General features: G+C 46.3%; 1 protein-coding gene across 3 annotated transcripts in view; it reads right to left on the reverse strand.

Moving 5' to 3' along the window:
• The window catches only part of TBL1X (transducin beta like 1 X-linked), a 234,818-nt gene that overhangs the window by 200,377 nt on the left and 7,368 nt on the right, over window positions 1-27,073 (reverse strand). Inside the window, exon 1 of one of the 3 annotated variants that reach the window (XM_017862670.1) lies at window positions 46-180. The exons of the other annotated variants lie outside the window; for them this stretch is intronic. The gene's annotated coding sequence lies outside the window, so the exon portion shown is untranslated. Of the gene's footprint in view, window positions 1-45; window positions 181-27,073 lie in introns of those variants that run through there. 3 annotated transcript variants of the gene reach the window in all.

Here is a 27,073-nt window from a genome sequence, read left to right on the forward strand (position 1 = left end):
TTTTTTTGTAAAGAGTAATATAAAAAGAATAATAAAAGTACTTACTGTTGACCGGATGCTCACCAAGCTCTGTTCTAAGCACTTTAACATGAACCAGCTTTTAAAATAATTCCACTTACACAAGCTACCTCAAGTTGTGAAATTCAAAGAAGCAGGGAGTGGAACAGTGGTTGCCTGGAGCTGGAGGGAGGAGAAACAGGGAGGAGTTGTTCAGAGGGTACATTGTTTCCATCCTGCAAATGAAAAGAGTCCTGGAGATGCTGGACAACTGCAGCTGACAATGCCTACACTCAGAGAGGGGGGAAGAGTGGAGATCTCATGTGGGATTTTTTTTAACCAGAATTTGTAAAATACTCTAACAATATCCTATTAAGGGAGGTACCAACACCTGTCCCCAGTAAACACTGGCAGCCAAGAATCACACCAAGGGACTGACAGTTACCCCCAATCCTGAGTCCACTTTAGTGAGAAAGGAGAAAAGGAAAATACTCAACGCTGTATTGTTTTTTATTAATTAAGGTATTAAGAACTGTTGAATTAGGCACTTAAATGGGTATCTGGTATGTGAATCATATCTCTATAAACCTTTTTTTTAAAAAAAGTCCACAATAGCTAAGAATGGGTGCATCTTATTATATGTAAGTCACACTGAAATACGATGAGCACGAAAACAAATGTACACAGAAAGCACATAAAGAACCCTATATGAATAATATGTGGCCACTAAATAACAACTGAATGTCAATAAGTAAAGAATCACACTTAAATGATAAAAAAAATTCAGATGACAGGAGCCTCACAAACCCAGTTTTCTGAAAACCTTATTTATACTCATTAGGATGCCTGCACAGATGTTGCTGTTGATATGAAACAGACATTGTAGTCACAGTGAAAGGGAGAAAAATGGCTGTCCACCATTTTTCACCTCTGCATCTCTCTGGCTAGTCTTTAGTGGGATCAGACAGCAAAGCAGGAAAAGACAATTTGATAAAACACCGACCCAGCCTGCAGGCTCCTGGGCAACCCTTCTCCTCACCTGCCTCCCTCCCTTGCTCCCGCATGATTCTGGGTTCCTCCCTCTGAGCTTAGCATTGCCCAAGCACTGGGCACGGCAAGCCAGTGCTTCACTGTCACTGCCCCTACCAGCTCCTGAGCTCCTGGAGCAAGGTCTCTCCAGGGTACAAGCATCCCTGGCTCTGCAGAGCCTTCATAGCACCTACGGGAGCCCAATTTAACCACAGCCCAAGTAAGTCCACCAGTTGAATCCCCTTTCGAAGGAGCCCGGAGCAGCACACCCAGCAGAGGCAGTGTCCTGGTCTCCAGTTCTCATAACTCGATCATGCTGGCCTGGTAAGCTAGCATCCCTGACCTCCACATTTTCAAAACACTGCACAAATACCCACCATCACTGTGCCTTTCTTTACTTGGGGTCTGCTGTCTGCAATAGGTCCTTCTTTGCCTTGGAAATTGTCTTGCCTTCACTTCTCCCCAAAGCAGCAGCTGGGAATGTCTCAGGAGCATTTGAAAACTGTATTTAAGTTTCTCTTTCATGGAGGGTTTTCACTCAGAAGTAAACCAAAACTTCCCCAAAGGTCAAATATTTTCCTAAGTTATCTCCCTAACATCAGGACACTTCTTTGAACTGTGGCATTATGTTTATGGAATTTTGTGTAGACACAGGTAAGGACTAGAAGAAACGTTTTGAAAAAGTGGGGAGGGGGAGGAAGGAAGAGAATGTATGATGAAATTGGAAAGTAGAGAAAACCAGGCCGAAGGGTGAGGAAAGCAAGCATTCACACACATCTTCAACATACAGTTGTGCTAGGAGTTCGCGCTTGTCTATGGGCTGAATTATGGGCTGTTCACACCTGATGCTGCTTTCAACTCCCTTCCTTTTACCTCTCACCCTCACAGTTTTTGTTTATAACAACTTTACTGAGACACAATTCACATACCATGAAATTCACTCTTTCAAAATGTACAATTCAGTGGTTTTTAATATATTCGGAGTTGTGCAACTGCTGTCTAATTCCAGAACATTTTCATCACTTCCAGAAGAAACCATGTGCTGGCTGGCAGTCACCCCACACTGCCCATCCCCAGCCCTGGCAAGCAGGAGCCCACTTTCTGCCTCTATGGGTTTTCCTGTTGTGGACATTAGTCACGTTACATCCCCACTCCCAACTCATATGCTGAAGCCCTAAGCCCCAGGACCTCAGAATGTGACTGTTCATTTGGAGTTAGGGCCATTCAAGAGGTGATTAAGGTAAAACGAGGTCATTAGGATGGGCCCTGATCCAACAGGACTAGAGATGAGAACACAGACACACAGAGGGATGACCTCGTTAGGACCCAGGGAGAAGATGGTGTCTACAAGCTCAGGAGAGAGGCCTAGGGAGGAACCAACCCTGTCGACCCCTCGATCTGGGACTTAGAACCTCCAGGACTGTGGGAGAATTACTGGCTGCTGTTTAAGCCGCCTGGCACATGGTGCTGCGTTAGGGCAGCCCAGGAGACTAAGGCAAGCCTGCGGGCTCAGTGCCAGGTCCGTGGGCGGCGTGGGAATGCTGAGCAAAAGGATTCCCTCTTCAATTCCTGGAGAGAGAGGAGAAGGAGTGAGGCTCAGGGGCTTGCCCCCTAACCGCTGAGTCCCAACCCTTTGTCCCTTATTAAAAGTGTTTAATGAGTTTGGATAGAATTCCTCTAGGGTAAAATGCTTCACCCCAATGTTAAGATACAGAATTGTAATTTTACCCTCCCTCAACCCTCCCTTACAAATCAATTAACGCTCAGATGTCCAGGGTGGGACAGAAATCCATTAACTGACATAAAAGAAATGCAGCCTTCGCTTCCTGGGGCAGGGCCTCCCAGTGCAGGCTTGGACAGAGATCCACATACAGACTGAATGTCCACCCAAAGCTCCAGAAGCATGTGCGCAGCTCAGGAGGCTGCCGCATGAACCTTTCAGCATGGCCAGGGATCTACTTCTCCTCTCCTCCCACTCCACAGACAGCACTTATTTTAAAAGACGGGGTGTGAGAGCTCTCACACCCCGGCGCAGTGGCTCACACCTGTAATCCCAACACTTTGGAAGGCCAAAGGGGGTGTGGATCATTTAAGGTCAGGAGTTCGAGACCAGCCTGGCCAACGTGGTGAAACCCCGTCTCTACTAAAAATACAAAAATTAGCTGGGCAGTAGTGGTGCACGCCTGTAATCCCAGCTACTCGGGGGACTGAGGCAGGAGAATCACTTGAACCCGGGAGGTGGAGGTTGCGGTGAGCTGAGACAGCACCACTGCACTCCAGTCTGGGTGACAGAGTGAGACCGTGTCTCAAAAAGAAAAAAATAAGAGACAGGCTCTCATTATTTTGCCCAGGCTGATCTCGAACTCCTGGACTCAAGGGATCCTCCCACCTCGGCCTCCCAAAGTGCTGGTATTACATACATGGGCCACAGCACCCAGCAGAGATCTACTCTTCTTAAATAACTGGAGATGCTTATTATTTTGTGTCTTTTTTGTTGTTGTCGTTCTTTATTTTCTCTCAATTATTTTGAATGTACAAAATATTCGTGGTATTCAAGGATCAGGTAACAGCTTTACAAACCAAAAATGAGATTATTGACATTTAATCAACCAAGAAGTATTTATGAAATATAAGGCAAAAAATCCCCACCACCAACACACACCAACACATACCAACACACACACAGACACCAACACACACACACCCTCCAGGTTCTTAGTTCAAAAAAGTACCTAGAAATAAGGAAAAATGTAAATTGTTCTGACGCATGCAAAGTTCATCGTGTCATGAATGAAAGGAACTCTCCCTCTCCCCTCCCTCTCTCCCTGTCTCTCTCTCCCTGACTCATTTACTGTGTGAGTTTCTTAAATTCATGTTAGGGAATGCAGGGAATTTAAGCACTAAGCATACCCATCTCCCACTAACTCCACCCTCCCACCCAGGCCTCCCCCTTTTTAACACTCCCCACCTCTGCACAAAAGGTCCTGATCCTTCTCTATTCAGTTGCATTCTCTTAATGCAATGCACCCGGCACAAGCACACATCCCGCTCAAGGGTTAGCTGCTGACGGAGGGGCGGGGCTTTACCAGCGGCAGATAAGATGCTTTGGCAGGGAGCCTCTTTTGCAGCCTCACACGTGATGCTCGGTCCATTTTTTTAAAGGGGGAGGACTACGTTTCATTGAACACATCTAAAAATGTAATGGAGGGAGGGAGGAATGAAGGCCAATGGGTAAAACGTGCCATTTAAAATTTAAAAGTATATTATCAGGAAAAAAATCCCAGAAACATTTTCTTTCCGTTAATTTAAGATTCTTGGTGACTTCCAACACAGATAAGATGAACATTGTGTGATGAAAGGATAAGATAGTTACTTAAAAATGAGAAAGTCAAGGGGATTTCTCCCCCCACCCTTATTTTTAAAAGAAACATTGTAAATATCTGCGGAAGTAGAGAGGAAAAAGGAAACCATGGCAGGAGCTTTTAAAAGAGCACCTTTTTTTTCAAGGGCCTTAAAGCCAGCAGGCCACCCAGATAATTTGAGAACATAAAAACGTGACGGGTCTGTTCCGTTTTTTATTAAAAAGTAAGGTGCGCAGTATAAACTGAATTTAAACTATCATTTAGCCAGACAATAAATTTCAAATTTAATAACGAAATTGATTTTAATTGCTTTTAAAATGGTCCTGGCAAAATCTGAGAAAGCTCTTCATTTCTGCCAATTCATTAGAAGCAGGCAAACTTGAATACAGAAGGAAAAAATCAAATCATTATAATTAAACAAAATTTTCTGCATTCAGTATCCTCTCCAATGTCAAGCAGACCCAGGAGCTACTGACTCTAACAAAAGCAAAGGAGACAGATGGGAGAATGGACCCCTCGTGACATTAAAATACCACCTGGCTTATAAATGCACGTTCTTTTTGGAAGACATCAACAATAAAAGGGCTCTCCTGTTCGTTTTTTTAAATCGCCTTTTTAGGCCTTCTAAAACTAGAGGAGCTCACAAGTGCTTTCCCCACATTCATCAGGTATTCTATTCTTTTGTGGGTTTTCTTTACTCCACAACTCAGCGTTATTTCTAGATGTTAACCCACTCCCCCATGCATCTGCCATGGAGGTCTCTTTTTCTCTCTTTCTCTCTCTCTCTCTGTCTCTCTCTCTTCTTTCAGACAGGGTCTTGCTCTGTGGTCCAGGCTGGAGTGCCATGGTGCAATCACGGCTCACTGCAGCCTCAACCTCCCGGGCTCCCGCCTCAGCCTCCTGAGTAGCTGGGACCACAGGAGTGCACCACCAAACCCGGTCTTTTTTTTTTTTTTTTTTTTCTTTTTTGTAGAGACAGGGTCTCCTTATGCTGCCCAGGCTGATCTCCAACTCTTGGCCTCAAGCGATCCTTCCACCTTGGCATTCCACAGTGCTGGGATTACAGGCGTGAGTCACTGCACCCGACCATGCCATGGAGGTTTCACTGAAGTTTTTACCCTGAGCCTCATGACCCCCCATGTCTACATTATTCTTACTCCCAAACGACATCAGAAACAAGGCACACAGCTGCTGAAGGCCTTTTGGGCCTGGAAACCAGTCTCTACCTGGCTATGCCATGCCCAGTGTGGCAGGCACATGGGAGGTGTCCACACTGCCTTCCTACACCCACATCCGGGGTTTGAATGCATTCCACACAATGTCTGCGACCCCTCCTTTAGCATGTCTGAAATTCAGTATTCCAGGCAACTGCGGAGATGAAGCCATCACCCCTCAGGACTGCCTTTAACTCATGGATCCAAGAAAACTGTGGCAACCACAAAGACCAGAGATGACAGAGGACCGGCAAAAGAGTAAACATCTTGGACCTTGAAGGGCCATGCCATCTTGGCTGCAACCCACCCAAGTCTGCCCTGGTGGCACGCTAAAGCAGCCACAGAGGACACAGAAAACAATGGGCACGGCTATGTCCCAATAAAGCTGGATTTTCAAATATGAGCTGTGGTTCACACAGACCTAGAGCCTGATCAAAACGTTACCATAGGCACTTCCTTTGTAATTTAATTTTAACAAGCCATATGCTAATTTTGAAATTGTTTTCCAAAAAACCCAAACAAAGCAGGAAAAAAAATTTGAAAACTTTTCCACTCCCGTATTTTTCAGTGCTGGTTTCCAGAACAGCCAACAACAGGTGGGATAGAATTTGGTGTTGCAGATGCAGCAATGTGTGGCCAAGATCCCCCCTCAGGGCTTCCCCCCGATCTCCAACTGCCACCCTCACCCAAAGCCAGGCCCCAGTGAATGGGCAATGTGGACCTTTACAAAGGCCTGGGCCCCTTGACTTGAGTCAGGACAAGCCCAGACCCAGAGCACCCCTGGGTTCAGCTAAAGACTCTGTGATCCTGCCCCAGCCCACTCCTCCCAATCCCCAAAGCAGCATCCCCCCCAACCCCCCAGCTCCTGCACTCCCCAGGCTCTGATCCTGAGCCTCTCTCCCAAGCTCCTCAGCACTGTGGCTTCCCAGGAAACCCATGTGCAGCTGTGGGTCACCTGCCCAGGGGCCCAGAGTGGGAACTAGGCAAAGAGGCTGGGGATCTCTGGAAAGGCAGGCCCGGGTACCACATTGAACTGTCCCTCTTCATCTGACAGTCATTTCTAATTCAGAGACACTTCCTTCCAAACGCCAATGCCTCACAATCTCTTTCTGTTCAGGACCTCAGGAGAAATCCTCGCTCTTCAAATGAGAAGTGAAGTTACCTGTGTTCCTAAGACCCCCTGCATGTAGGACAATTCCCTGGAAATGAACTGAGCTGCAATGTCCTGACACAGGCTACAACATGGGAGAACCTCAGGGACATTATGCTAAGTGAAAAAAACCAGACACAAAAGGACAAACACAGCATGACTACTGACATGAGGCAGGCACCTCAGACTAGTCAAATCCACAGACACAGCAAATAGAACGGTGGGTGCCAGGGGCTGCGGGGGAAGGGAGAATGGGGAGTTCCTGTTTCATGGGGACAGGGTTTCAGGATGGGATAATGAAAAAGTTCTGAGACTGGGCACGGTGGCTCCCACCTGTAATCCCAACACTTTGGGAGGCGGGAATGGGTGGAACGCTTGAGGCCAGGAGTTTGATGCCAGCCTGGGCAACCTAAGGAGACCACGTCGCTACAGAAAGTTAAAAGATTAGCCGGGCATGGTGATGCGCACCTGTGGTCCCAGCTACTTGGGAGGCTGACATAGGAGGATCGTTAAGACTGTAGGGAGCCATGATGCACTCCGGCCTGGGCAACAAAGCGAGACCCTGCTCCACTCCCCGCCAAGAAAAGAAAAGTTTTGGAGTTATGAATGGCGGTGATGGCGGTGGAACAGTGTGAATAGGAGATCCCAGCACCTCAGTGCCCATAAATAAACACGCTCAGTCACTCACATGTTGTCAATGGCTGTTTCTGCCATACAACACCCAGAGACTACAGGGCTCTAAAACCACGAAGTATTGATTATCTGGCCATCAACAACAAAAGGTTTACTGACCCCTAACAAAAACAAACCAAAATATGGGGCGGAGCAAGACAGCAGAAGAGAAGGTTCCATTGATCGACCCCCACCCCAAGGACACCAATTTAACAACTATACACATACACACAAATAAATAAACCAAAATATCCCAAACCTTTTTTTTTAATGCACATTTAGGGTCAGTGCCTAAATACGGCCTAGAGAGATTATGGTGAATCACTTAAAAAAAGGTCGTGCTACAATAAGTACAACAGAGACGAGACCCCTATAGTAATTTTCCCCAAAGGAATCTGTAGGGCAAACCTGCCTCTTGTCCTTCTCTCTCGATAGTCCCTCTCCCACACTGGAAATAAACTCCCGTAGCAAGTAGAGACGGCTGGTTTCCCCCCGAGGCGATGTTGAGTCACTGAGTGCAGCTACAGTCACTCCTCACACTGCGGCCTCTCTGGGTCCACCCCACACCAACAAGGCAAGGGAAGCAAAGGGCTTGGGGGGTGGACAGGTCAGGACCTCCTTTCTCCTGTGTGATCCACGGCGATCCTCCTTTCCCCTGTGTGATCTCCCTGCCCACGCCTGGCTCATCTCAAATCCCACACAATCTCCGAGCCTCAGCTTCCCAATGGTTCTGTATGGCGGAGCCTTTCTAAACGCACAGGGAAGGGCTGCTCCCCATCACGATTCCCATGACTGGGGACTCCCCCTTCAGTGTGTCTGTGGCTGCTTTCCAGTATCTGCCTCCCTGCAAGTCTATCCAATTCCAGGAGGGCAGAAAGCAACTTTCCCCAACGCGACTACCTCCGAGCATGGGCCCGCACAGAGGAAGCTGCCGACACACGCTTACAGAATAGTCTATGAAATTCCAAAGTCAGTGGCCATAAATGGAGTTTTAGTGGAATATAGCCACATTTGTTTATTTATACAATGTGCAGGGGCTGCCTTCTCACAATGTGGCTGAGTTGCAGAGGTGAATAGTTGCCAAGACTGGCCCCAAAAGCCTAAAATCCATACTCTCTGGTCCCTTACAGAAAAAGGGTACCCACCTTGCTGTAGAAGAAAGACCACAGGGCTTAGAACCGGAAAATTACATCTTGGCACAAGCTCTGCCTCCCAGGGACCCCGGGCAAGTCGTTTCATCTCCACTTCTCCGAAAAGAAAAGACCACACCAGAGTCATCAACATCTCTCTCAACTTAACACTCCAGTTCACTCTCAGATCAGCTCAGAGAGGACTTGAGAGCAGAATGTCAAAAACACAGGCTTCATCTAGGAAAGATTACGTGCAATCTATTCTGCTCGTTTAGGTGACAGGCAAATTTTATCTGCTTTTGAACTCATCTCCACCTCCAGCCCCAAAATAAGTAAGGAGGAATTCAGTAAAGCTCAGAGAGCCAGACTTCACTGAGTCAACCAGGTATCACAAAGAGGCTGTGTTTTGTTCTTGTTTTGTTCTCTCTCTCCCTCACTGTCTGTCTGTCTGTCTGTCTCTCTCTCTCCCCCCCCATGCCCATCTCTCTCTCACACACATACACACATACACACATGCACAGACATTCTCACACACACTCCTTCATCTTGAACTATAGGTGCAGCTGCACCCATGAGTCTTATTTCCGACACAGGAAGAAACAGGACTAGAAACAAAAATGAGGCAGGAACGTTCCCAGACACAAGAATACCACTAGATGCTTCAGCACTCAAGTCTTTCAGGCCAAAAGAGGAAAACCACATTGAAGGTATCTAACACTCCTAATACTAGTATTAGGGATTTTTTTTAACACAAAATCTCTTTGGGAAAAAATTATTTTCTCTGCACAATAATAAAGAGAGGAAAGTGCCTGTCCAAAAATTTATAATTCACATAAACATTTAAAATTGCTGGCCAAGTGGTATTTGTTTTATGTGTCACAGAGCTTAAATACCAAGGCACATTTATATTACAGCTGAAGTGAGTTATTTCCTCCTGCTCATAATCAAGTTCTTAAACAGTACAGAATCAAAGGCAAGAACAAGCCACTCAGCGAGACTACGTAATTTTTCGCATTCAAATTGGATAGATTCTTTTAAAAAGGCAATCTCGTATCATGTAAACTCAGCACAATGTCTCCTTATTAAGCAATTATAGAACCATTTGGGATATCTCCAGGGAAGGTCTAATAACATCTAGTATGTAGCGGGCGTCCCAGTGTTTCCTGCGTATTTGCTATTTACAAGTTAGAGATATGTGTTCACCTTCTCTTAATGAGAAATTTGTTCGCAAATACCTAGGAATGTGAGATCAAAAACATAAAATAAAAGCATACAGTCTATTCAGCTATTAGGTATACTACTTTAAATATTCAAAACAAGTAAGTGTGACTCTGACCTCAAGTCTAATGGGAATTTGGAAGGAGAACAAAAACAGCCGTCCTCTTAAGACTGCCTACAGGGGACCTATGGTGTTCCGGGTTTCCATGGAAGGTGTGTGGAAAGAGGAAATTTCTCACTGAGGGAAATCAAGAATCCCAATAAATCCCACTGTCTTGTCTGTAATTGACTCCCATCTCTCCAGCTCCTGGACCACACCCTGGTCCAAGGAGCCATCATCCCTCTGGAATATTCTAATGGGCTCCAACAGCCAACCCACTTCCCTTGCCAACTCCCTCCAAGGCCAGGTGATTGTTGGAGCCCAGGAGTTCAAGACCAGCCTGAGAGCAACATACCAAGACCTCATCTCCACCAAAAATACAAAAATTAGCTGGGCATGGTGGTATGTGCCTGTAGTCCAAGCTACTTGATAGACTGAGGCAGGAGGATCGCTTGAGCCCAGGAGATCAAGGCTACAGTGAGTCATGATCGTGCCACTACACTCTAGCCTGGGGGACAGAGTGAAACCTCGTCTCAAAACAAAAGGGAAAAAAAAAAGTTTAGAAAGCACACATCAAAGAACTGAAAGCAGGATCTTAAGGAAATATTTGCGCAGGCAAGTTTGTAGCAGCATTATTCACAACAGTACAAAGCTGGAAGCAACCCAGGTATCCATCTACAGTTATAGGAATAAAGTGACCTATCCATACGATGGAACAGCACTCAGCCTTAAAAACGAAAGACATTCTGACACATGCTACCACCATGTGGACGAACCTGGAGGACACTACGCTGAGTGAAATAAGCCGGTCACAAAATGACACATAGTGTAGGATTCCACTTATCTGAGGTCCCAGAGCTGTGAAGCACACAGAAACAGAAAGGTGGTGGGTGCTAGGGGCTGGGGATGGGGAAATGAGTGGGCAGTTACGCATGGAGTTTCAGGACTACGAGACAAAAGGAGTTCTGGAGGTTGGCTGCGCAAGAGTGTGAATGTGCTTGCTGTTACTGAACTGTACACTTAAAAATGGTTTAAACAGGCTGCGCACAGTGGCTCACGCCTATAATCCCAGCACTTTGGGAGGCCAAGGCGGGCGGATCACCTGAGGTCAGGAGTTTGAGACCAGCCTGGCCAACATGGTGAAACCCCGTCTCTACTAAAATACAAAATTAGCTGGGTGTGGTGGCACGTGCCTGTAATCCCAGCTACTCAGGAGGCTGAGGCAGGAGAATTGCTTGAACCTGGGAGGTGGAGGCTGCAGTGAGTCAAGATCGTGCCACTGCACTCCAGCCTGAGCAACAGAGTGAGACTTCGTCTAAAAAAAAAGAAAAGTTTAAAATGACAAAATTTTATATTACATGTATTTTACCAATAGAAAGAAAAGAAAAAAGCACTATTCAACAAATCATGTTTTTGATATTTTGACAATTGCACTTTTAATCCCTTCCTTTGTGATTCTACTTTTATTTTAGAATGTGATTCTGAGACCTCTGCGGCTTCACTTGATGACTACAGAGAGCCACGCGTACAGACAGAAAGGTTAAGGACACTGATGTAAAGCAAGGGGGCCAATAAAGGCACACGACCCTTTGAGTCTCAGGTACAAGGAGTTTGCGCTTACTTCCCCTCAAGGGTGGGGCTGGCGGCGCCTCGCTGAAGTCTCTGTCCCCACACTGTGCTGAGCCACTGGTGGGTGTTTTGAGAGAGTCTTGAGCATCAAGATAAAGGAGGCACCAGAGTAGAGAAAGACAGGACCCTGCCAAGTGTGGGTGACATGGCCCAGTGTGGCCTGGGGTGGGTGACATGACTCACTGTGAGTGACGTGGCCTCATATGGTCCAGTGTGGGTGACCTGGCCCAGTGTGGCCTGGGGTGGGTGACTTGGCCCACTGTGGCCCGGTGTGGGTAATGCTGCCCAGGGAAAGGGGGACCCCAGGTCACAGCACCAGTCGCTGTTGCTCGAAAGGCAGGGACAGAGGGGCTGGGCAGACTCTGGGGGTTCCCAGTTCCGAGTTCCCAGGTGCCCTGGGAAGAGTGCTTCTTTCAAGTGGGGGCAGAGGCCAGACGGCATGCAGTGAAGGGTGAAAGGGTGACAGCTGAAAGGAGTGGAGTCTTTCTTTGAAGAATGATGACGAGGGAGAAAAGTCAAAGCAGGGCAATCAGCTACTAGACTTGGGGTTTGGTTTTTTTTTTTAAACTTAATGCTTTGTTTGTGTTTTTAGCGCTAAAGACAAGTGGAGAGTGTGTAGAGAATGAAGAATAGAAGACAGAGGTGAGAGAGACTTTCTTCCCATAAAAAGCCTACAGTTTTTACTAAATCCCAAACCACAAGAACTCTTGCTGACCTCACAAAATTAAACCCACGTTGTCAACACGTTCAGAAAACCTTGTGCACAGATGGAAACTTTCAGATGGTCTTTTCCTTTCCCATGGGGACATGTCAACAGAGCCGCTGGGGATGGAGAGCCTGGTAACAGCCTCCATTCAAAGGTGGGAGCCTGAGAAAGTGAGTTCGACTGAAGCAGGAGGGACAAGGCATTTCTGCTGCAGAGAAGTGGGGACAATGAACTGCACTACAACTGCTTCTCCTTAGAGCCGGCTTTCCTTCACTAATTAACGAAGAACTCCAGAGCATCCAAACAAGAAGAGAAATCACACAGTCCCAACCCTGCTGGCGTTTACATAGTTATAATGAGAAACACACAGGGCTGGAATCCAGCACACCAAGTTCTGGGGTGTGGGATACGTGAGCACCGGCCCTGTTCTCCTCCGCCAGTGCTCAGCCCTGGTCTTCAGAGAACTCCCACCTGCTACGGTCAGCCTTCCCTAAGCCAAGGGGCCTGCAGGTTTCGCTTCTGGAACCAGCCCACTGGGATCATCTGCGAGCCCTCATCCTTCCTTCTCACTCAGGGACCAGACAGTCTCATGGGCTAACCTGCTCTATCCAAGACATCTCCCCATATGGGGCTACTGAAATACATATTTAGGCTGGGTGCTGTGGCTCAACACCTGTAATCCTAGCACTTTGGGAGGCCAAGGTGGAAGCATTGCTTGAGACCAAGAGTTTGAGACCAGCCTGGGCAACATGGTGAGACTCCATCTCTACAAAAGTTAAAAAATTAGCTGGGCAAGGTAGCTCACGCCTGTGGCCCCAGCTACTTGGGAGGCTGAAGTAGGAGGATCACTTGAGCCCAAGATGTCAAGGCTGCAGTGAGCCGTGATTGCGACCCTGCACTTCAGCCTGGGCGACAAAGCGCGACAAAAGAAGAAAGACAAAAATATATATTTAAAAGGAATAAAATTTAAAATTCAATTCCTCTGTTGCATGAGCCACATTTCAGGTGCTTCATAGCCAGACATGGCTACCAGACTATACAGAAAGTTCCACTGGGCATGTCGTCCTTTTCAGTCTGCTCTGACTTAACCAATGAAAGCTTTGGTTTTCAGGGTTTTTGGCTGCTTGCTTTTGGTAGTTCAAACTATAACTGACCCTTGAACAACATGGATTTTTTTCAATAAATACAATCGGCCGTCCTTATGGGCAGGTTCTGCATTCACAACCAAATTCAGATGGAAAATACAGTATCTGGGGATGCAAAACCCACAGACACAGAGGGCTGACTTTTCCTATCAGCAGGTTTTGTAGAGTGGACTGCAGGATTTGAGTGTGCACACATTTGGGTATCCGCAGGAGGTCCTGGAACCAAACCGCCAAGAATACCAAGCGATGACTGTAATGAGTTCAAATAAGTTCTTAAACAGAAAGCCTTGACTCAAATACACTAAATGAGGCTACTCTGATTCTAGGCAGGGGTCATGGGAGGAGGGAGGTCGGCCCTGGCCAGCAGTCTCCCCACCCCCAAGCACGTACTCTCTGCTCCCCAATGTACAATCTGAAAGCCTGGGTCAGTTCCTGCATCCACCGGACCCACCACCTCCGGCTTTCCCTGCTCCCTTAGAACACCAAGACCTTCACATTAGTCATCTCTAGGCAAAACTTTTAAGAGAAATCATCTTCCTTTCTGCTTCCAAAGGTTCCACGTTTACGACCTTCCCATCTGTTCTGCTCCTTTCCCAAGGTTAAACCCTCAAAATTTCCCTCCTGCAAAAAATACGTCCCCTCCCCTCATTCTTTATCTTATCTCTTGAACTTCATTTTTGTTCCTTAGAAACAGGGTCTCCCTCTGTCACCCAGGCTGGTGCACAGTGGCACAACTGCAGCTCACTGCATCCTCCAACTCCTGGGGTCAAGTAATCCTCTCACCTCAGCCTCCCGAGTAGCTGGGATTACAGGTGCGTGCTACCATGTCCAGCTAATTTTGTATTTTTTGTAAAACAGGGTCTCTCTATGCTGCTGCTACCCAGGCTGGTCTCCGACTCCTGGGCTCGAGCAATCCTCCTAACTTGGCCTCCCAAAGCGCTGGGATTACAGGCATGAGCCACCATGCCCGGCCCTCTAGAACCTGTTTAACTCAACCACAAGTCTCCCCTAGTATAAAAAAATTCTTCCCCCACACCAGCTTCCCTGTCAAGTGCTGTTCTACGTCTCCCCTTATCTGCAAGGAGGACCACTCCAAGGAGAGGTGTATCCCCAATACCACCATCTTTTTAGCCACTATCCCATTTATTCCATCTTCAACCAGCTGCAGATGCACTGCCCCTACCCTGGAAGCCAGCGTGGATACTATGGCCTCTATGTGCCAAGGACACCTCTGCAGCCCTGATAACTCTAGGTCTCCTCTCACCTCTCTTGTCAATCTCTGCTCACTCTTCAGGATCTCTCAGGGGCACACTCTTCCAAGAACTCCTCCTCCCATCTCCCTGGCCTCTAGCCCCAGACCATCTCATCAGCTCTCAGCCCCATTTCAAATTCCTATCTCCAGAGCTCCCTTTTTACACCTCTGCCTTGTGTCTTCCAACTAGACCACAGTCCCTGGGGGGCAGGGGGGGGTCAAAGATCTGTGCTACTTATTCTGGTAGAGGAGGTGCTTGGTAAACAGCCGCTAAATCCAGCACCGAAGTTCTAGAGTGTAAGTGTGATTTGCCTCCTTTGGGTTTTCCATGCACATATTCCAGTTTGTGGCTACATAAAAGGAAGGTGCGGGGAGAGGAATATTTAGAGCAGCAAGTAATGGAAACCAGGGGCAGATGAAATCGTTCAATGGTGAAGGAAGATTACAGTAATCAGCCCCACCCACAACTCCGACTGCCAGAACACTCATTGAAGAACACCTTCCTGTAAGCTCTGCTCCTACCAAGAAATACTCCAGGCCAAGGAGATCAAAGGGCCACATGCCCATCTCCTCAAAGTTATTTTTAGATCTTGTCAGAGTAGGACAGGAGAAATGAGAGATTTCCCACTCCACAATTATTCTGGCAGCTTTTAAAGTAGGTTAGCATGAAAAATCATCTGGGCTGTCACGGCTGCTTTTGAATTCTAGCTAATTTTTATCCCCGTTCCTCCAACCCCTCTCCTTGCCACTCCCCAGCAGCGGAGGTACATGCCTGCAGCTGAATGCCTGGAGAAGTCAAGAAAGAAAACGCGGAGAGGCAAACCAAGGAAGCCGCTTCCCAAAGACACCACAGCCACTGTAAAAAAGATCCTGCCTGCCTACTTCATGTCTCAAAAAGCAAACATGTTGAGAGAAGAAATTTTGAAATGAGAGTGGTCTCTAAATTACAAATGGGATACAGCCCAAGTCTTTGGTTACTTCCTCAGAAATGTTTTCTCCTAGAAACTATGCTGTAAAAAATAGGGTCAAATTCCCAACTAGCCTAGAAAGGCTTTTTAAAGCCCAGGACATAAATGAAATGTGCATTTGCAATGAAAAATATACAAGTAGGCTGGGCCCAGTGGCTTACACCTGTAATCCAAGCACTTTGGGACAATGCAGTGGGAGGATCACCGAGCCCAGGAGTTCGAGGCTGCAGTGAACTATGATTGCACCACCGTACTCCAGCCTAGGCACCAGAGCAAGACTCTGTCTCTAAAAAAATTAAAATGAAATTAAAAAATATATGTGTGTATATATATATATATATATATGTAGTATACCATATGGTGGCAACTGTACATTGTGGCATTCCGTGTCTCAACCATAATGTTACTGAGGGGAATGTGTTCCATGTACCATGGACAAGACAGAAACCACGTGGCATCCGCCTTCACGTGTTATCTCCCTAGCCCAGGCTCAAGGAGACACAACCATCTAGAACAGTGAATGCAAAAGCAGGAAATGGGTCAGTACCCTTCGTATGTATGCTAAGCTGGCATTGCACAGAAGACACTAGAATGTAGCTAAGCACCAGGGGAGCAGAAGGCTGTCCATGTAAAATCCCAGCTCCACCACCTCCTACCTATGGGCCCTGCCTTACATGTCAGCACGGACAGTCTGCACATGTGGCCACCACTCTGGTTCTATGGTAACGGGGTAAGGAGGGTCTTCAGGCTGAGTGGCTCTCAGAAGCTAACACCAATTCCCAAAAGATTGTCACCAACAATCCCAATTTCTGGGTGACTGAGGAGGATGCAGAAAAAGGCCATGAACAAAGGTAATCTTTCAGATGACCCAGCCTCCTCTCTTCTCATGCCCTGCACAGAGGTGACCCACACCTCCCTCATTTCATGCAACAGTCCTTGGGCTCTGTCTTCTGGTCACAGCTGTTACAGGACAAAGCCAGCAACAATCCCTTCTAATCCTGAGGCATAAATAACTGACAAGGTTCAATGTATTACCTCTCCCAGGACTATTGGCACTTTAACTGGGAAGAGACTTCACATCAAGTAAATGACTCTCGAATTGTAAAATTCCAGGCTTCTGCAAGCAAGGCGAGATGAGAACAGGGTGGAAATGAAGAAGGCATCAGGACAGGTGAAAGGCCAAGTCACACCACCGAGGTGGTGCGTGCCTTCAAGCACTCAGAACTACATGCTAGTTCTGCAGAGGACCAGAGAGCAAATATCTTAGGCTTCGCTAGACAGACAGTGTCTGTTGCCATGGTTGCAACACCACTTGTAGTGAAAAAGCAACCATAGAAAATATGTCCATGAATGGGCATGGCAGAGCTCCAGTAAAACTTTATCTGAATGTCACACCATTTCCATGTATCAACAAGGTACTGTTTTTTTTGTTTTGTTTTGTTTTGTTTTGTTTTTTTGAGACAGGATCTGGCTCTGTTGCCCAGGCTGGAGTGCAGCAGCACGAACATGGCTCACTGCAGCCTCGAACTCCTGGGCTCAAGCAATCCTCCTGCATAGCTGGGGCTACAGGAGCACTGCCACCATGCCTGGTCTGGTCTGGTCTGGTCTATTCTATTCTATTCTCTTCTTAGAGAAAGGTCTTGGTATGTTGCCTAGGCTGGTCTTGAACTCCTTGGGCTCAAGTAATCCTCCCACTTCGGCCTCCCAAAGTGTTGGGATTACAGGCATGAGCCACCATTCCCAGTCTCTTTCCTCTTTAAACATGTAAAACTATCTTCAGTTCGTGGCTTCTACCCACAGAACCATCCACTCATGCACTCCCCAACGCACTTTACTGCAGAATCCTGACTGAAGAGTGCTATGAATTATTGGAGAAACCCTTCTGGCATTTGGAGAAACACCAGGGTGCCCTGAAAAGCACATGGCTTTAAAATCACACTGGCCCACCTGCCACCATTCAGCATGCAGATCTGCAGTTCAGTTTGGGGACCTGGCACTTGTCACTGCCCTGGCCTTAGTTTCCCAAGTTGTAAAATGGGAAGAGTCTTTCTAGTGATGTGGATTTGCTATGCTAGCTCGAATGCACATACGGCACTGCCCTGCAGAAGGCAGATTCCTGAAAAAGGTCCCTGCTATAATACTGATTATTTCTGTCTTTATCTCCCCTTGGGGCTGGGTTACATCTCTGCCTGGGCCTCAGAGGTCAGGGTTTGGTGTCTGTTTGGGGATCGACCACAGCACTGAGAACGCACAGGTGCATGGGAAGGAATCCATAGTTCAAAGAGCAGAGGGTCAAAGGCAGGGCAGGCTACTCGGGTTTCCTCAAAGAACACACACAGATATCGGCCTTACCCTCTTGGCAGGTCCAGCTCTCAAACCTGCAAGAAACTCGTTCCTGCAGGCTCTTCCTCTCGCCTTTCCTGGCCTTGTCTCTGGCCCTATCTGTACTCTGTCATTACCCACCCTGGGTGGTTCCTTCCTACCACGTTTCTTCTGCTGTCCCAGAGACTGTGTAGTACTCAGTTTATAACGAAGATGTTTTACAATTCCTACTTTGTTCTGTAACAAAATAGCAAGACAGATGTTTAGATAACATGTCTCAGGACCCAAAACCCTGATGGTTTTTAACTTAATGTGCAATTTCAGTAATCCCTTTCTTATTTGAACTAAGCACCAGGCCAATTCTACAAAGCTCACAGCAAAATTGCTGAATATCAGGAAATATGAAATGACCTCCTCAATGTCGTAAGCTTTTTTGAAAAACACTTTTCACCAGAAGCATGTTTTCACTTTTGCTACATCATGGCTTTATGAAGGGGACAGTCATTCCAATAGATTTAAAAACGATGGGCTTCAATCATTTCCAAGGCAAGAGTCATTGGAGGGCAACACAAAGACTGGTTACGCCAACTGCACCAAGTGTGGTTGTCAATTTCCCTTGCATTCTCCCTAAATGCTCCTAAAGGAAATCACGCCTATGTCAGTTTCATCAGCCAATGATAAAGAAGGTATCAAATATTTCCCCACCCTGAATAGTGAGATGGATACTTTAGGAGCTGACGCTTGGCCAGTGTGCCTGTGGCTCTCTCTTTATCTCTCTATCCATGCTGGCCCTTGAGAAAGGCTGCATTTTCGCTTATCTTCCCTCTGGTATGTGTACTCCCCTCTTCTAAAGGGCTGGAACACATTCAGCTCAGCCACTTATCTCTTGCTTTCTCTCTTTTGTTTTATTTTGGAGAAGGAAGCGGGCAAAGGCAGCGGGGAAGAGAAAAGAGAAAAATACAAAAGAGATGACACCGCCCCACTTCCTCTGATATCAACCATGGTTTCACTGCTTGTTATGGACCCTTGGTTCCTAATTGTGGCAATGTGGAGATAACAGGCAGGGACACATTTTCTGGAACCAGTCAATCTGAAACTGCTATCTCCACAATGACACTGACACTATGTCTGTGCACATGAACCAGCTGTGACCACACTAGATTACAGGAAGTATTTTGAGGACATGTACAAAAACAGTGGTCCTGAACCCTTTTTTGACAGGTTTATTGAGATATAAACCACATGCCATACAATGCACCCATTTCTAGTACAACTCAACAACTTTTAGTACCTGCAGAGTTGTGCAGCCACCATCAGCACAATCAATTTCAAGAATTTCCATTAACCCTGTACCCTTTAGCAGTGACAACCTCTTATCCGCCTAAAGCCCCAGTCATAGGCAACCACTCATCTACTTTCTGTCTCCACAGACAGATTAAACCTTTTTTCATTTAGCCCAAACGCCTCTATAAATGTTGGACAGGTTCCTTGGCATCGACGACACTCACAAATAAGTTCCCAGTCTTATCATATCTTCATTGTGCAAGGCAGTAAACAAGCCTGGCTTCAGTTTCTACAAGTCACACAGGCTTCTGCAATTTCACTCCGTGCCTCACTTACAAAAAGAGATTCCCAATTCCCAGACCAAAGGCAACTGTGCTGAATTCTTGACCAGTGCATGTCCAGATTCCTGGACAGGGATGTTCGATGATGTGGCTCCGCTACTGAGGTCAAGGGCTGTCACCTCCTCCTCCATACTCAGAGTTACAGAACTCTGGGGTGTTCACCATTTCCAATCTCATCACCTTCTCAGCAAGAGGTGGGAAAGAAAAATCATTCTGCCACATCCTGTGCTGATGATGTTTGGTTCGTGTCTATTATGAGTTTACATTTTGATTCTCCTAGTAAGGCGACTAACTGGCAAACAGGCCAAGCAGATTAGAAGAAGGAATTCCAAAGGGAGGTCTTTATGGGGTTAATTAACATAAAACACAAGATGATCATCACTTGAGGGAGAAAAGTTGTTTTACCAGTTCACAAAATAAGGACTATAGGAACTTAGTAAGAGGAGCCAAGGCAAAGGATTTCAGGTTGCAGGAAGTTGGGTGTTGTTTCCCCACTCTATCAGTCTGCCTGGAGCTTGAAAGGGAAATGATTTGTCTCATTTCAGCATCAAAAACAAAAGGGGCACACCCCATACGCACATGAGCAGTACACACATCTCATTTTAACTCCCGATAACATCTGCCTTCCTGGAGGCTGTCACCAACGCTCCCACCTCGGCCTCCAAGATGAAGTCAAGGAGCTCCTCGCCAGGTTGTCAGCCCTGGCTCGCTATGAGCTCTTCTGCTCCGTCCTCCATCTCATTATAAACTCTTCTGCTCAATCTATGTTCTGTTGACATTTGGAAATATATTACTGACTCTCATCTTTAACATGCAATTCACAAATGAGTACAAGCAAAAAGGGTGCAATTCAAGTAAGGGCTCCAAGACTAGGTAACTGTGTTGCACCAACGGGGATTTCCCGGGTTTTCCTGCTCTATGATCCTGTGAGATGCCACTACCCTTGGGGAAAGCTGGTAAAGGACACAGTACTGGGATCTGACAGCACTGTGTTTGCAATGCAGTGTGAGTCTGTAATTAATCAAAAGAAATCATTTAAAACAAAATGTTAAAAATCGAACACAGTCTCTGTTACTGGGGAATCCTCCTGGGGCTTTGGAGAACAAAACATGGCAAACCCAAGGGGCACACATGAACCCCAGAAAGGTAAATAAAAACTAATTGCAACAAACACAGGCAAGGAACCCGGAAAAGCCTCTCTATAACTAGCAAGGAAATAAAGGCCTTCTACTGGATTGAGACTAAATCTCCTGCAAATTAAAAAAAAATGTCACAGTGTCATGTGGGGTTTTTTTGTTTCGGGTTTGAGGGGGTTTTGTTGTTGTTGTTGTTGCTGTTGTTGTCGTTACCAGGTAACTGGCCTCTGGTCCTCCTACACACAACAAGCAAGTGAACTACAGTGTAGCCTAACTTGAACACTACTGACACTCTGGGGCCAGGTAACCCTGTTATGGGGGCTGCTCTGTGCACTGTAGGATGCTTAGCAGCATCTTTGGTGACATAGTTTGGATGTCTGTCATTTCCAAATCTCACACTGAAATGTTGTGGGGTAATCCTCACTGCTGGAGGTGGGGCCTTGGTGGGAGGTATTTGGTTCATGGAGGAACCATGGCTTGGTGCCCTCCCCCTGGTACTGAATGAGTTCCCTCAGTTCATGCAAGAGCTGGTTGTTTAAAATAGCCTAGCCCTTCCTCTGTCTCTTGCTCCCTTCTCTTGCCATGTGAGACACCTGCTCTCCCTTTGCCTTCTGCTATGAGCAAAAGCTCCGAGGCCTCCCAAGAAAGCAAGCAGATGCTGGCACTGTGCTTGTACAGCCTGTAGAACTGTGTGCCAAATAAACCTCTAAATTACCCAGTCTCAGGTATTCCTTTACAGCAACAGAAAACTAATATACCTGGTTTCTATTCACTGGATGCCAGTAACACTCCCTCCCCAAGTTGTGACAACCCAAAATGTCTCCAGACTTTGCCAAATGTCCCCTAGGTGCAGATCACCCCCAGGTGAGAAACACTAGTCCAGGGAACAAACATCTGTTGAATCCAACTGGCAAAAACAACAGAAGCCTAAAATTTACTGGGTACCTCCTACATGCCAGGCAGCCTTCCATGTGGATTCCAAGTGGACAAATTCAGTGAATCCTCCCAAGGATCTGAGAAGCAGGTGCTTTTAGGACGTGCAAAGAGGTAACTAAGGCAGAAAGAGGTTAACTTGACCCAGTCAGGAAGCAGATCCCTTTAAACGTTCTGCACCCCTCACTGGAGTGCACCATCAGGCCACCTAGTGAGGGGAATTTCTGCTTCACTATACTCGTCAGTAGACTCTAAGTTCAATGAAAACTCAAGCAACAACCTGGGTTAGTTTAATATGACTTGCTACCTTGTCCAGTCTAACAAAACCCAAAGCGTTGACTCCTTTTAACTTAAAAAATAAAAAAGCAGAGAGGTCATCATAGGAATTAATGAGGCATCTTCCTGCACGTGTAGCATGCTTTGTTCGTTTCCTCAACTGTGCTGAGACTCTGGGGACTTCCTCCAGGGGCCTTCATTTGTATTCAAAATGCACAGTCCCAAGGCTTGGTTCTCGGAATAAGCAAAGCAAAGGAGCCGCACAAGGTCCTGGAAACACATGAACAGGTACCCTGTGGTTGTAGGCTCAAGGGAAAAGTGAAGACCACGCTGGTTTTCGAATAAAGGGGCTAGGAAGCAGTCTAGTCGCTTGAACAGAAACTCCAACCTGACACGGAACTCAATCTTTTCCCTGAAAGACTCACGGGAGAGGTACTAGGTGTCTGTGTTTCAAAAGACACTGGCTGGGTGCGGTGGCTCATGCCTGTAATCCCAGCACTTTGGGAGGCTGAGGCAGGAGGATCACCTGAGGTCAGGAGTTTGAGACCAGCTTGGCCAACATGGTGAAACCCCATCTCTACTAAAACTACAAAAAATTTGCCAGGCGTGGTGGCGCATGCCTGTAGTCCCAGCTACTAGGGACACTGAGGCAGGAGAAACACTTGAACCCGGGAGGCGAAGGTTGCAGTGAGCCAAGATGGCGCCACTGTATTCCAGCCTGGGCAACAGACTCCATCTCCAAAAAAAAAAAAACCACTTACACAGAGAAAGCCTGAAAGCCCACAAGAGCAATTCGTAAAAGGAACCCTGACATAACAAATACGGTGATGTCCAAAGACATTAGCAACCAGATAGTTAAGCTCAGGGGGTGCGCTACGTGTCACAAACTCAAAAGCTACATTGGTCATGAGTAACACAAATGCAGGTGCTAACACAGACAGCTGGTGGGCATTTCAAACTTTCTCTTCATATCTATGATGAAGTCATGGATACCCAAAACAGTGAGCTTCCATTTAGGAAAAGGAACCCCCTGGCACACATCAATGATTTCACTGGCATCAAGATAAATGTTAAGGCCAGGCGTGGTGGCTCACGCCTGTAATCCAAGGTGGCTCATGTCTGTAGTCTCAACACTTTGGGAGGCTGAGGCAGGAGGATCACTTGAGACCAGGAGTTAAAGAGAAGCCTGGGCAACATAGGGAGACCCCATCACTACAAAAAAATTTTAAAAACTAGCTGGGCGAGGTGGCATGTATCTGTAATCCCAACTACTTGGGAGGCTGAGGTGGGAGAATCACTTGAGCCCCACAGGTTGAGGCTGCAGTGACCTGAGATCGTGCCACTGCATACCAGCCCAGGCAACAGAGCAAGACCCTGTCAAAAAAAAAAAAAACAACCAGATAAATGTTAAGAAGTGGACAACCTGCCCTCATTTGCTTCCCAAATGTCTATTTCATCTCAAAAGCATCCATAAGTTTTGGCCTTTCAAACAGTCTTCATTATTAAACTTGGACCAAAACTTTAATTGCCAATGTCATTTCCAAAGTATAATGTTGCAAACAATTTCACTACACAACTCACTGAGAATTGAGAAGTACCAACTGTAATTGTGAGCTGGAAAATGATTAAAATGTGTACAAAACGGTCAGAAATAAAACGTTAGTTAACGTATGTTTGGAAGACAAATGCCAATCCATCCTCCCGGGGTAGAAATTTTAAAATCACCTATTTGGAATAATAGAATACTGGTGTCTTATCTTCCCCCACAGCACATCCCACAGGGGTTAAGGTTGTCTTTCTAATAAACCCTAATTAACTTGCGTCTCAGGTGGTCACATGGCTTCCACTTCTTGTCATCAGGTGAGATGATACTGCAGGAGCCACATCTGAGGAGAGAACATTTCAACCCACAAGCCAGGCAAGCATTCCCTAAAACACATTCTGGATTAGAGAGATTAAATTTCCTGCATGCCAGTGGGTCAAATGTGCAGAGGAGAAAAGAATGAAAGACCATGATATCACCATCCTGAGCCCTCTTGCTTTCACAGTTTCTGTTTTAACTCCAGTGAGTACTGACTCAGCACTTCTCAGTTCCATGGAAGGACTTCACTTATCAAATCCAATGCTTGGCCTTTTTTCTGTAAAGGGCCAGAGAGTAAATATTTTCTACTTTGTGGGCCACACGATCCCTGTACTTACAACAAATATATACTCAACTTGGCTGCTGTGGCAAGAAAGCAGTGATGTTAGTCAGGGCTGTCCAAAGAAACAGTGCCAATAGGGTTTGTTCGTGTGTGTGTGCATGGATGGATGGACGGACAGATGGACAGATTCTAAGGAATTGGCTCACACAATTGTGGAGGCTGGCAAGTCCAAACTTTCCAGAGCAGGCCAGAGACCCAGGGAAGCGCAGATGTCACAGTCTCAAATCCAAAGGCAGGATACTGGTAGAATTCCCTCCTCTTTGGCGGACCTCAGTCTTTTTCGTAATGCCTTCAACTGATTGGATGAGGTCCATCCACATTATGGAGGTCATCTGCCTTACTCAAAGTCTACTGATGTGTTTATTTCATCTAAAAAATACCTTCACAACAACATTCCCAAGTACCTGACCAAATATCTGAAAACTGTGGCCTGGCCAAGTTGACAGATGAAGTTAACCATCACAGCAGTCAGACAACCCATGAATGAATGGGCGTGGTTGTGTGCCGAGTCTGGACACGGCCCCGTCGGCCACAGTCTGCTGGTGCCTGTTGTAATCCATCCTTCACACAGATGCCAGTTGTGTCTTTCTAAAGCACCTTTTCAAAGGTTTTTAATGATTTCCAGGACCTAAGGAAAAAGCTCCCTCCTCCCCACCCAACTTCTTGGATTAGTCCAGTGTCCAAGGAGTTCCACACACACAAGCTCTGCACTAACTGCAATCCAAATCCCACTTACCCCAGGATACAATTTCTCCACTCCAGTCAAATCTGTCTACCCTACAGTCCAGGATTTCTTACCTGTGGCACTGTAGACATGTAGGGCTAGATAATTTGGGGGCCTGTCCTGGGCAGTGTAGGATGCCCAGCAGCACCCCTGGCCTCTACCCACCCAATGTCAGTAGCACCCCCACCCCATCAGCTGTGATAACCAAACTCTCTAGATGTTGCCAAAGGTGAAACAGGAGAATATTGGGGTGTGGTGATTATACCGCAATTAAAGCTAGAGGGAACGTTGTCAGTTCCTGGGCCTTCATTTGCTGACACAGAAGTGAGGGTGTAGCTCTCTAGAAGCAACTCACAGTGTCCATACCATTAATAACACAACTTACAGCAAGGACAGCACTTTCCTGCCCTCCACACACACAGCAACAGTATAGTCAACACAGCCTCACAGCATGCAGGGCCATCTCTGGTAACTCAGAAAATGCACGCCATAACGGTGACAGCAAAAAATCATCCACTAAAAGCAATTCTAGGCCAGGCACAGTGGCTTATACCTGTAAACCCAGCACCTTGAAAGGCCGAGGTGGGCCAACTGAGTGAGCCCAGGAGTTCGAGACCAGCCTGGGCAACATGGTAAAACCCCATCTCTACAAAAAATACAAAAATTAGCCAGGTCTGGTGGCGTGTGCCTGTAGTCCCAGCTACTCGGGAGGCTGAGGCAAGAGGATCACTTGAGCCCAAGAGATCAAGGCTCCAGTGAGCCATGATCACGTAACTACACTCCAGCCTGGGTGACAGAGTGAGACCCCGTCTCAAAAAAAAAAAGCGATCCTATACATATAAAATAATGCCATCTGGGGTCTTGTACTACCCATGTGTCTGACTTCATCCAAGGGTTCTTTTAGGCAATCCACTAGAGATTTTTTTTTTTTTCTTAGAGAAAAAAAAAAAAAAAAAAAAACAGGATACATGTGCAGAATGTGCAGGTTAGTTACATAGGTATATGTGTGTCATGGTGGTTTGCTGTACCTATTGACCCGTCCTCTAAGTTCCCTCCCCTCATCCCCACTCCCGAACAGGCCCTGGTGTGTGTTGCTCCCCTCTCTGTGTCCATGTGTTCTCAATGTTCAACTCCCACTTATAAGTGAGAACATGTGGTGTTTGGTTTTCTATTCCTGTGCTAGTTTGCTGTGGATGATGGCTTCCTGCTTCATCCACGTCCCTGCAATGGACATGGTCTCATTCCTTTTTATGGCTGCATAGTATTCCATGGTGTACATGTGCCACATTTTCTTTATCCAATCTATCAGTGATGGGCATTTGGGTTGGTTCCATGTCTTTGCTATTGTAAATAGTGCTATAAGAAACATATGCGTGCATGTATCTTTATAGTAGAATGTTTTATATTCCTTTGGGTATATACCCAGTAATGGGATTGCTGGGTCAAATGGTATTTCTGGTTCTAGATCCTTGAGGAATCGCCATACTGTCTTCCACAACGGGTGAACTAATTTACGTTCCCACCAACAGTGTAAAAGTGTTCTTACTTCCCCACAGCCTCGCCAGCATCTATTATTTCCTGACTTTTCAATCATCGCCATTCTGACTGGCGTGAGATGGTTTTCTCTCACTCTGTAGGTCGCTTGTTCACTCTGATGATTTCTTTTGCTGTGCAGAAGCTCTTTAGTTGAATTAGATCCCATTTGTCAATTTTGGCTTTTGCTGCAATTGCTTTTGGTGTTTTAGTCATGAAGTCTTTGCCCATGCCTATGTCATGGATAGTATTGCTTAGGTTATCTTCCAGGGTTTTTATGGTTTTGGGCTTTACATTTAAGTCTTTAATCTATCTTGAGTTAATTTTTGTATAAGCTGTAAGGAAGGGGTCCAGTTTCAGTTTTCAGCATATGGCTAGCCAGTTTTCCCAGCAACATTTACTGAATAAGGAGATCCTTTCCCCATTGCTTGTTTTTGGCAGATTTGTCGAAGATCAGATGGGTTGCAGATGTGTGGTGTTATTTCTGAGGTCTCTGTTCTGGTCCACTGGTCTATATGCCTGTTTTGGTACCAGTACCATGCTGTTTTGGTTACTGTAGCCTTGTAGTAGTTTGAAGTCAGGTAGCGTGATGCCTCCAGCTTTGTTCTTTTTGCTTAGGATTGTCTTGGCTACAAGGGGTCTTCTTTGATTCCATATGAAATTTAAAACAGGTTTTTCTAATTCTGTGAAGAATGTCAATGGTAGTTTGATGGGAACAGCACTGAATCTATAAGTTACTTTGGGCAAT

This window comes from Rhinopithecus bieti, unplaced genomic scaffold, assembly GCF_001698545.2.
Source record: "Rhinopithecus bieti isolate Rb0 unplaced genomic scaffold, ASM169854v2 scaffold_66091, whole genome shotgun sequence".
In the NCBI taxonomy this organism is placed as follows: Eukaryota; Metazoa; Chordata; class Mammalia; order Primates; family Cercopithecidae; genus Rhinopithecus; species Rhinopithecus bieti.